At 40.8% G+C, this 12,602-nt stretch overlaps 1 protein-coding gene across 3 annotated transcripts in view; it reads right to left on the minus strand.

Moving 5' to 3' along the window:
• Nucleotides 1-10,316, minus strand: part of LOC135211111 (protein mono-ADP-ribosyltransferase PARP12-like) — a 56,147-nt gene extending 45,831 nt beyond the window's left edge. Inside the window, exon 1 of one of the 3 annotated variants that reach the window (XM_064244207.1) lies at nucleotides 10,120-10,316. The gene's annotated coding sequence lies outside the window, so the exon portion shown is untranslated. Of the gene's footprint in view, nucleotides 1-9,920; nucleotides 10,054-10,119 lie in introns of those variants that run through there. The other 2 variants (XM_064244204.1, XM_064244206.1) reach the window with 2 other exon arrangements.
• Between the last annotated feature and the right edge of the window lie 2,286 nt (nucleotides 10,317-12,602).

The raw sequence follows: 12,602 nt of genomic DNA on the forward strand, positions 1-12,602 counted from the left end.
TTCATAAGAGCCTTCCACTCTTTCTCATTCAGACACTGACATTCATTACACTATTGTCCCCACGTACATACAAACTCACGACACTTCTTACAAATAGTATGTGGATCTACCGATGATTTCGGCATCTCACCTTACACCTTCTTTCACACAAACTCTAAACATACTTCCTGAATCAGACATACTAGACAAATTCAAAACAATTGCGATTGCCACTCTAACTTCCTGAATACGATACCAATATCCAAAAGTCAGATAACGAGCAGGAAATTCCAACAGAGAACCAACAACGATGTTGCCGGGTTCGGCGGCAGAGAAAAATCTGAGGAAAACGGGAATAGTTCCAAGTACCAGCGCCACGGGAGCGGGTGGCCATCACCTTGAACTACCAGTGTACTAGCGGTTGCCGCGAGTTTTGTTTTAAATTCTGCCAGTGCGTCAAGAGGATAAGCTATATATACCTGCCAGGTAAGTGTCATGCATAAAAATGCTTGAGTGCCAGGCACGCTGCCTTCAATTCCAGGATATTGATGTGAAGGTGCTTGTCATTCTGGTTCTACACGCCTAAAACCAATTCCTCCAGGTGTGCATCCCATCCCTTGTTGGATGCGTATGAAAAAACCAATATTATGTGACAGGAACAACTCCAACCGTGTCTCATCCCTTGTTGGCTACATCTGAGAACAAAAACATCATGTGGGGGGAGAGAGTGCCAAGTGGCACTCCTACTCAACCTCCAATGTAATGAGCAGAGGTGACACTGCATATGAGGGACCAGCTTCTCCAATCTAGCTGATGTCATGTCTATACCCAGGTACTATACTATACCCTCAGCTTGGCTACAAGACATGACTTCTCAAAGTTTAATCACCCCCTAAAAAGTGCCCTGAACTGACAGACCATCCCTCTAAGGGTAAAGCATAGGTACTTCCAAGAGGACTGTTAGATGGGTATTTGAAAATATGCATCTTTCAGGTCACCCTCTCTCTTGGAATCTAACACTGAACAAAGTGTAAAAGCCTGGAGACCAATTGTTCACAACTACTATTGCAGTGTTTTGGGGACAAGAGTGTACTACAGTTTATGGCGAGCGCCCAGTGTCTTCTGAACGTCCAAGCTCAGAGAGAAGTCGAGTACGCAGCATTAGAGATGCCACTGGGCATCTGCTGGTTACTGGGCGCCTGTTGGCTGCTGAACACCTGGTGGGAGCTCAGTGATCAGCATGAGTATGTAGTGTGTTGTGTTGCTCAAGGATGGTCCTCTCCAGTTTGTCTTAAGATGGCGCTGTCTACCACTGACAGCTGGCTGTCAGAGGAGAGGAGTACTGGCAAAATGGTGTTTTGCACTCCTCCTTCTTGCCTTTCTAAGAGAAAGTACACCTGTCTTATGCCCAGGTCAAGTTCCGTCCCTGGGACTCTCTGCCTCCTCCCTAGTTTTCTCCGGCATCGTTGACTCTGAGAGGATCGGCCTTTGCACAAGCCAAGTTAAGTTCGCTGCTTTGGAAGCAGATCATAAGGTAAAAAAACTAGTTTCAGACATTCGTGATCGTCAGCTTGTTAGACTGGACAATTGGTACCCTATTGAAGAAGATTGAAGCATGCACATCTCTTCAAGACAATATTGGTGCAGATTGGTTGGGAGTCCTGTCTTGCGTAGACAAGGCAATTAGGGATGGTGCACATGAGTTGGTTGACCTCTTTTCATCAACTTTCTGAAGCTGGTTTCTCAAATCCTATGTCTCCTATGCGAGACGTGTCCCTTTTGCAACATACCTAGTTCGCTGGCATCCCTATCTTTTCCATTAAAGTTCCTGACAAGGCCAAGCAAGGAAAAAGAAGATATTTTGCCCCTCTTCTCTGGAATATTAGTCAAGGACAAGGACTGACCCAAGACCTGGATCCTTTTCTTTCTCCCTTAAGGGGGCCGGCCAGCTAATGCCATTTAAGGGCAGGACTTTGATATTCATACCACTTGATAAGGTGACTTGGGACATCTCCAAACCGCATATGATTTTCGCCTCTGACCTTCGGTTGTGTGACGCCAGTGCGATTTACCCCGAAAATGACCTTTTCTCAAATTCTACCTCCTCCCTTGATAATTAATATTAAGACCTGGGATTACTACCATATATAGAGCTGATGTAGACCTCCAATCAAATGACTTCTTTTACTAAAAGTCATTTTTTTATGCTAGATATGAATTTTTCATTATAGTAAAAAAATAAACCCTATAAATCAGGAAAAAAAAATTTTATTAAAAAAAAGACAAAACAAATATTGGAAAAAGGGCTTTATTTGATTTTTCTATAATGTCTTTCTGAGTATATACCAAATTTCAGTACTATAGCTTCAAAACTAAGTGAGAAGATAGACTTTGTAGGTCAATAAGTATAGTTTTGTGATACGGCCGTTAAAAGTTTTCCTTTGTATTTTTATAAAAATGTTAACAAATAATAATTATTATGAATGCATATTTCTGTTTTGAGTATTAATAATCCAAAACTATGGTATTTATCATAATTTAAACATATATCATAATTTAATCATAAATGTTGATCCCTTTGCTCATATATTGTAGCCTGGGGCACTGCATCAGGCAAGATAGGGCACTCCTTCCTACACAACTCTCTCTTCCTCACTAACTCGGCTTGTTATAGCGAATTTTCTTCTTCTGTATGTTAGTGATATGTTTTCCTTGCATTTTCCTCTTTGGCACGGTGAAATTCTTGCAGAAGCAAATATAAACAGACGTAAAATCAAGAGAAAGTCAGAGATGAAACTCGAACGTGTACTCTCTTTTTACAAAGACGATGTTAATAAATCATGATTATTATGAATTTCATATTACTTTTTGGGTATTAATAAACCAAAACTATGTTATTATCATAAATGAAGATCCCTTTGCTCAAAGACCGTAGTCTGGGGTACTGCACGACTTGTGCGTCAGGCAAGACGGGCATTCCTAACTACGCACCCCTCCCTCTCTCTCTGTCTTCACTAACTACACTAATATCGCGTATATTATGACATTCTGTAATTATATTAGAGCAAATTTCCTTCGTGAGTATGTCAGCGAGATGTTTTGCTAGTCTTTTCCTCGTTGGCATGATGAAATTCTTGCCAAAACAGATACACATACGTAAAAGCAAGCAAATGTCCAAGGTGAAACTCGAACGTGTACACTACAAGAGGCTTCTCCTCACACTGGAAAGTAAACTACATTCCCTCCTGCCGCCTCATGGAATCTCTACAGATGCCATTGCTCACAATTTCTTTGACATTAATTATTAAAATTTATAACAAAAGAAGAAATATAGCACCTTCTTGTACGTATCAATGTTTTTGGCTTACTGCGTTACGTTTCCTAAATTACCCTGTAACTAATAAAGTAAGAGGAATTTTGATAAAATATTTTGTATATGTATTCTCCATTGCCAAACGAAGCTCCGTGAATATTTTCATGACTTGGCATTTTTCGCCCTATACCCCCATATACTATAAGGGTTCCGGCCGGCCCCTTTAAGAGTTTTGCGGACATCCGTGTCTTCAAGGGGCGCCAGGCTTCACCCGAGCTCATAGCTAGTCTGGCACCCTGCTTTCCTGGTGCCAACAACAGTCCGACACCAGCTTTTGCTACGACACTAGTGCTTGCTCTGAGCACCCAATAGCGATCACTTGCTCCGAGGAGAAAAGATTTTCCGTTCTGTTGAGTGTTCAGATTTGAAAGCTGTCCAGGGACTAAGTTGTTTAAACAGGCACTGGTTGTTCTGATTAGATGACCCTATTGTAGGGGTGTTAAGGATACAACCAGTGTAAGGCCCTGCATGTCATAAAAGGTGACTAAAAGGACAGCTGCTGCCTTGCAGTCTTACTTTTTAGTAAAACGCTAGGCCCACTTCCAATAAGTATGGAAACTGCTGGCTTAGGGCCACTGCCAATAGCTGTGGAAACTACTGCCTTGCAGATGGACTTTTTAGTCAAAGGCGAAGCCCACCGCCAATAACTGTGGTTGATGACAGCAAGGGCATGCAGTCGTAAAAACCACTTCGCCAAAGAATAAACCATGCCTGATGTTGAAAGGAAGGCAGTGAAGGCACATCTGGCAACTGACCCTTTAATGTAGGGATAACAGTGGGAAAGAAGTCTCTCTTCTGGTTAGAACTCCTGACAACAACTAGTCTAGGGCAAACTCATTCTATGGGAATCTGAATTGTTCTCTAGCACTGAGGAGAAATAGAGAGCTCTCTGCTTGGCTGATGGTCTGTATTTCCTAGAAAACCAAATTCCCAGACCACTTATAAACCAGGATATTCTAATTAGAACATCTTGCCTTTACCCTAATGGACTTAATCTTCTGAGACACTCGGATATAGAAGATTTTGCCTCATTTTAGCAAAAGCTAAAGATGTTAGAACAGCCTCTACCTCATAAGCTTTCAGGGCTTCTTAATCTCTCACATCCCTTCAACCTACTGGTAGCATGACCATTCTTTGTTTCTCATGATTACGAGAGTTTAAAGACATTCATTCATTCATATCTTATCGCACCATTGTCCTACCCACTGGAGTGCTGTAATTTGCTGTTCTTAGATCCATGTCCGAACAAGTGGGCAACTACGACAGAAGTGATTCATATCTTGGATTGGTTCCCCCCAGGGGCATTCAGCACCATTTGTGTAAACCCATCTCTAGAGGTTATCCCTTGTCCTACCAACTTTTGTTCTTCCTCTATTTGGGGAGACCCATTCCCTTCTGGTGAGGGAGAATCCTCAGGGCAGGTCTTCAATTGGGTCAGGGAGGGCATTATTAGTAGTCTGTTGCTCTCTCTCCATTTCTGCAGTCTGTATTTTGATAGATCTGGGGTCTCTAGTTCTTTCAGACATCTTTTTGTTTCACGATGGTTGTAGAGTGGAAGCCTGGGATCATTTGCTTGTTTGGTCTTTTGCTTTGTAACCATTGCAACTTGACGGATGTTAGATGGTGCGATGCTGGCTAGTCTATACAAATGATGGCAAATTTCAGTTACTGACATGGTATCACAGAAGGAAGCATAGGATTCTCCTATTTGCCAAACCTTCACCGACACTTTTAAGTGGATGGGTTGTGGTTTTACTTCAGTGTAGGTGACACATAAGCTGGTTGTTTTTATTATCGTACTGTGTCCAAGACAATGGGAACCTTGAAAGTTAGCTAGCCATTGGACAGTACTGTGGCTGCATAACTTTCACTGATGCTTTGGTAGTGATTGAAGCACTCCTCTGCTACAAAGCTCCCACTAAGTAGGGGCGAACCTCGGCTTTACTGCCGCACCACTACAGGTTAAGTTAAGCACCAACCACAGGCAGTTTCTACTGAAAGCTCTCTTGACTAACAAGGAACAATAAGCATTATTTCATTGCTAACATCTTTTCTATTTCTAAATCATTACATGACTTAATGCTTTAGAGTAGAATACTATGACCATGTATCCCACGTATCCACCTCCTGTCAATGTGGGAAGCAGCTATGCAGATACTTGGTGAGTTACTTATATAAAAAAAATTACATTTGTATAATTAAATAAATTTTTGTATAGATGTACTTGCCAGTAATTACATGACCAGAGCCCTTCCTCCTCCCCTCTAATGGACATAAGCATATGAGATTGTCTGCAGTCGTTCCTAGCCCTCTCGAGAGGCTAGGGGGACGAGACTGGTGTCACATACACATAAGTTTCGCTACCTCGAAATCTGAATCTGAACTGCTCTGCGTACAGTGGTCCCCGCATATTTGTGAGGGATGCATACCAGATCCGGCCCCCGTGAATAGTTAGAACCCATGAATAGTTGGAACCTCTATAAAAATGCTTAGAACCTCCTATTTCGTTAGTTAAAACTCAAGAAAACAACCACTAAAAATTTTCATGCCTGGTTTTTTTAATAGTTTTATCACAAAAAGTGCATTTAATGATGAAATTGATAAAAAAAAAAAAAACAGGAATATGTGCTTATTTCTCATAGAAAAATACCACGAAAAGGCAAATTTTCTGCGGATAATGCAGGGAAATGTTCCCGAGAGAAATCCACGAATGTGCGTGTCCGTGAATCCAGAGAACGCAAATACGAGGGTCCACTGTAAATTAAACTAAATGCTATGTAAGTACTTGGTAAACACTATATAACAAAATTATTTTATTAAAAAAATGGATGACTTCCTCCTGCTAAGCCTGGGTGACCAGTCACAACCCCGAGGCCTGAGGCTCGCTCATTTTGCAGAGCGGGGAGGGGGGGGGAGGGGGGGGTGAAAGAGCACCTGCATGTTTGTTTCACCTTCTACTGGGCCATGCTGGCAAGTTCTGGTAGGGGTACTGTGAAGATCGTACTGGTACACCTGGGGTCTAGAGAATCCTGGGTGGCAGTTGCACCCTTGCGCTTGGACTAACTGCTGGAAACTCAAAAGACTTCCCGTGGGGAGACGTAGCAACCTTTTTTTCTCCACTAACTAGTTTTGGAAGCAAAAGGTGAGGAAGCAACAGCATTTGACAAAAAAGATGAAAATGATGACAACTTCCTTCTCCTTTTTCAACTTCTCTCCAAGTGCCTCTAGGGTCACCATTGAAGAGAAGAGAATGGAGGAGGAGGACCACCCGCAGAGCCTATTAAGACAACTCCTCAGGGCATATCATTAACAAGACATGTGAATTTGGAGACACTATACAAGTATATAAAAGAGGTCCAGGAACCAGTGGACACCATGACCTTTGAAGTCGTGACAGTCACAGTGAAAGCAGTGACACACGACACCTTAGTTGCCTTCATGTGATTCAGCTAAAGGGAGACACTGGGCTCCTTGAGGTGCCCAGAGAAGGCCACAACTCTTGAGCTGCTTATCCTCTGTTGCACCTGCAAGAAAAGTAGGGTTAATATGACTCTTGCCTCTGCTCCAATAGAGAGCATCCTCCAGAGAAAAGCTCTCCTTCAGAGTAAAGAGAGGCCTCAAGTGAGATGCCAGAATGGTCATCCTCTTCCCCTTGAAACCTCTCTCCTGAACACTAAATAGGAGTTGGCAAGGGGGAAACCTTTCCCCTGGGGAGTAGCAAACAGAGGCAGGAAGTTTAGCGGGATAAATGAAAATTCTAAAGACAACCTTCAATGTCACCTTCTCTCTATTCTTCTTCTTAGCAAACTTCACCCACCTTTAAGACTGCTATACATGGCACTATAAGCCTGGATTTTTTTTTTTTTTTTTATCATATTTGTGCTTCCTACACAATCTACAATGTTTGTGAAGATCTATGTCCCTACATAGAGGAAAGGAACAAACCTAATGCAAGGCACATCCTTCTTGGCAGCGCATAACCTATACCTGGAGTTTCCTCATAAGGGAGGTGGAAGGCTGTTATGACTAATGAGTTTGGCTCATCCTTATAAAAAAAAAAAAAAAAAATTGGAAATAAAGCAAAAAACAAAATTCTCAGAATTTTATGTAAGAATGCCAGAAGCAAAAGTTGGGCTAAGAGTATAATTTCATCCTGACATGATGGCAGCCACAGGAAAAGTGAAGTGCAGACCAACAGGTGAGCAGGGATTTCCCAACCCCGTCTACTTGCCTGAAAGTTAAACAGCAGTTCAAGCTCATGTTTGCAGGCTATATCCAAAGAACAAAGATTTGTATTTAAGGAGGAACAAACAATCAAGTGCAAAGAAAAAAAACCATATTCTTTACAAGGTCTGCCTATTTGACCGATGAATACATAGTTAAAACCAAGAGGTAGAGGAATACTCCAGTTTAATGATCAAATATTCTAACAGCATAGGCTAGCTAAGTTGGGCAAGATCATGAGAAATGAATTGAATTGAATATAGAACTTAGGCCCAAGCCCAAGCAATGAGACCTTTAAGGTCATTCAGTGGTGAAAAGGAAATTGAGTGGGGGTAGGTTTCAAAGGTTAAGAGGAGGAAAACATCGCTGTTGCACTTTGAAATAATTTTTAGGAGACGGTAGACGGCAAGATGGAAGAGATAATATGAACAGAGGTTCAGTAAAAGGAACAAAAGGGGTTGCAGCTAGAGGTCGAAGGCACACTGCAGAGAACCTTTAGTAATGCCTACAGTGCACCACATGAAGTGCACAAATGGCACTACCCCACTAAGGAGGGCACAAAGTTCAACAGCATCTCTCTCTCTCTCTCTCTCTCTCGTGTTTCTGAACAGGATATCTATATTATTAAAAATAACCTTCCACTCTTCTAAGGGCGTTGTGGAATTTTTTTTTTTTTTTTTACTTACTATTTCATAGTTATAAGATAGCTATCAATTAGGCCTTTTATTATAAAAAAAACTCTAGAATGTATTCAGTGGCAGATCTAGTGTGTACACGTGTGTGTGTGTGTGTGTGTTTTCAATATATACTATAACATGTAACCTACACATAGTATACAATACATAGGTATAGCTATATTAATATTTATATGTACGTAGTTTGTTGTACAGTGGTTGTTGTTGAAATAATCATTAACTCAGCAACTTTTTCTTACTAGGTACCTAATATCATTTACTGAAAGAAAATATACTACCTATTATTCATGTTCAATGGGGGGGGTGGGGGGACATGACCAGGTGGCATGGGCCCTGCTCTAAAAATCCTCCACAGACTGTTTCTAAACCATTTAAAAGTTGAGATGACTATCAATTTGGTTGTACTTTATAAATATATTATATATATATATATATATATATATATATATATATATATAAATAGGTTTAAATTAAATATATGGAAATAAATATATAGATATAGAATATATATATATTATATTAGATATATATAAAATCTTTAGCTCCCAATAGCATTACTACTAAAGACCAAGATAAAAGAAAACCTCAGTATTTCTATAGAAGCAGTCCACACGGACTGCATGGAACGTAACCGCGGAAATGACATCCACTAGGGATTGGGGCATCCAATGTATTTTGCTGTGTTTAGTACTGGCCCCTGGGGGTTAATTACAGTCGTCCAAATAAATATTAGGCTACTTAAAACTCTTGTTCAGGAGGTAAAACTGCATTGAAACACCGCAACTGCCATAGTCTAGGCCGGCGGGCATAAGTACCCTAGATCCACCAAACCCTCATCACCAGCCTATGAGTGCTGTAACCTAGTTTTATCTTAATTTTACCAGTCCACTAAGCTGTTTTACACCTCTCCTAGGGTTGGCCCGAAGGATTAGATTTTTTTTACGTGGCTAAGAACCAGTTGGTTACTTAGCAACGGGACCTAGCTACAGCATATTGTGGGATCCAAACCACATTGTACCTATACTTCCAACCAATTGGTTACTTAGCAACGGGACATCCTTTACCGTAGGATACAGTTCAAAGTTAAATTACGGGTTAATTACAGCCGGCCGAAACAACATTTCTTTAAATCCTTGTTCAGGAGGTAAAACACTATAGAATAAAGTTAACTGCCATAGTCTAGCTCGCCGCGGAATAGTAGATCTACCAGAGGTTATGTTCTTAATACCTACCTAAGTAAGCAACAAAAATACTAGGAGAGGAAAGTGCAATTTCCCAAGAAATACCTAGTACCTGTCGTGTCTCCATTACTTAAATTAACCATCAATTCAACCAATCATCTCTTATCCTTCTTCAATTAGTGAATAGAACATGATTAATAAACTGACACCCAAGATTGTTGACAAGAAGCAATACCCGATTGCTCAAGGCCACCAGGCCCACGAAGTAGCTAATTGCGCATACCTAGGTAAGCAGGAGGAACACGGCCACCGAAACAATGTTACCTAGCTAAGTTTTAGCGTTAGTAGCGGTTTATCTAGGTGTAATGCCTTTACGGTTAAAACCCAAGCCAACTTAACAAATTATGCTAACTCAAACGCAGAGAATACTATAGGGCTATTAGGAAAAACTTCAAAGGCAGAACTTACAACAAGAGTTAGGGCTATCGCATGCTGGAGAATATTCTTCTCAAGTTTAACTCAACTTTCCTACTGGAACGTGGCTATTTTACATATTGAAACGCTTTGACAGTCACTATTCGCCGTAAAAGTAACCAAATACATATTTAAACTTCCTTTTACAATGAATTTCCAGCACCGTAAGTAATCTAAACGTGTCATAACTTACCGTGAAATTGAAATACCTATCACAATATTGTCCAAGGCGATCATGTATGTGGCTCGGTTGAAACATCCTCCTCACTAACTTTCAAGAGTGAAGCTAGCACGTTCTTCCAGCAGAAAGGTACAGTGGCACACGAATCTTGAAATAAACAACAAACGAGATTTTACATAAGTCATTACGAGGATAAATAGGTATAATAAACTCAATTGTATTACCAAAAGACAAAATATCAACTCAGGAACCAATTTCTCTAAAATCCTTATGACACTTTAATCAGTCAACCGAAACAGTTCGCGTTGTGCTCGGAGAATTCTGTTCGCAACATTGACAATACCCGTTATCTTGAACGCAACATGTTCAGCCAGCGTCATTCAAAGACCTGCGCAATAATAAATATATATATATATATATATATTATATATATATATATATATATATATATATATATATATACACACAATTCGGGGTTCGTCAGAAATCAAAACTATGCGCCGTGTGGTTCCATTAACGACTTTCTGAATACGGTCGATGTAAATCGTAATGGCAGGGCCAAACCGTTCGAACACGCCAGAACGTACCTGGGGAGGTACGCCGTAATTAGTCTGTTGTCTGCTTAGCTAGATGAGATACAAGATCGTGATTAGTAGAAGAAGGTCTTTACAACACGCATATATATATATATATATATATATATATATATATATATATATATATATATATATATATATGTGTGTGTGTGTGTGTGTGTGTGTGTGTGTGTGTGTTGGGTTTGCAATGAGACGACGTCTTGGTGACAGGAATTTATTGAACGAGACGAGAGAGCCGACCGTAAACGCGTTGCGGGTTAATGCTCGGCAGTGCATTACAGACATATCGTACATCCCCCCCTCAAGATTATACTTATACATAACAAAATTTAAAGCGGCCAATGTCACTATGAATATGGAATTGAGCTACGAAAATAAAATTGTTTTAAACTAACTTTTCAGTACAAAAACATGCAGTTACATATACACTGAGCTACGTTGCTTAGTGGCACTCAACTACACGTAATACATATACACAGGAAAAAAAAAGGAATAAATTCTTGGTACAATTGTATATCATATGAGCAAACAACAAATAATATCAACATTATATGAAGTTTTGGAGCCACTTGGGTCTACCGGCAGCCCTTTTGGGCCTACCAACGACGCCGTGGTCCTGCATGGAATGCGTAACTGGTTCTATAGGCGTAGGCCTCGCGGGGATGTCGTGCCGAGACGCAAGGGCGCTAGGGGACGGAGCGATGACTCTCAAATGTCGCCTGTTCCTTTTTTGAGTCTGCCGTTCCCGTTGAGCTTGACTGTGTACTGGCCTATAAAAACTCTGTTTTTTTTCATCTGTCCATCCGCCTGTGGTGTTTTTGTATGGCAACACTGCGTCCCGGGCTTTAGATAGTTACATTCAGCTTACATTCAACGATTATAATAATATCCTATTTCGAATATTAACGGTGTAATTCGCATACAGTAAATTATTAAAACACTTTTCAGTTGCAAATGTACGCCCAGATATCCTTTTATTTACCTAAAACTTACACATAGCGTAACTAATTAAAGCCCGGGACGCAGTGTTACCATACAAAAACACCACAGGCAGATGGACAGATGAAAAAAAACAGTATAGTTTCCGATACCACGACCGTTCTGTCCCACTGCTTAGTAGCCAGGTTTTGTATGCGTACATGGGCACCTAGTTTGATGGGCGGCAGTCTCCTGGTGGTGTCAAGGGTGCGCATGGCCTCCTGTGATTTTGCCACTTGTAGTTCCCTTTGACGTATCGTCCGTCTCCAATACCTGTCTACTAACAGGTGTCTTCTACCCGTCGGGTACCCCGTCACGCAGCTGGCGACTCGCTGCAAGCTGAGATGGCGACTTGTTGATCTCACTCAGAGGCGTGTTGAGATACTGGAGTATCGCCAGGGCCGTCTTGTCTGACTCAAGGGCTCCCCCTTTTGATGTGTTTTGTCGGGATTTTCTTCGACTTTTATTATTTTTGTTAGGATTCGTGCCTGGATGTTATGGGCAGATGACAAGGCCTTGAGGAGGCGCACTCTAAAACTATTTGGGTTGGATTCAATAAAATTTGGCCAACAAAATAGTTTTATTAAAAAAAATAAACATTTAAACACATTAACAATACTCTGAACGTGAACGAAAGAGCATCACGGGCGGCTAACCCAATGTACATTAAGAACCAACACTGCAATTGAAGTTACTAGCAAAATTCCACGACACACGCAGTTTCTTACTACTCTCATTAATTTAATTCAAGGAACCTGAAAGCTCTCATGGCTTTGTTACGTGGTAGCCCTTAGGGTCTTTGATATCACGTGCTTGAAAAGCACTAAGTCCACGACTGGACGAAAAATCTGAACAATACGAGACCCATTTACTCAAAATCACAAACAAATGACATTCTTACACTTGCAGCTTTCGTTTGCT

The sequence above is a fragment of the Macrobrachium nipponense genome, chromosome 4, assembly GCF_015104395.2.
Source record: "Macrobrachium nipponense isolate FS-2020 chromosome 4, ASM1510439v2, whole genome shotgun sequence".
Taxonomy (NCBI): Eukaryota; Metazoa; Arthropoda; class Malacostraca; order Decapoda; family Palaemonidae; genus Macrobrachium; species Macrobrachium nipponense.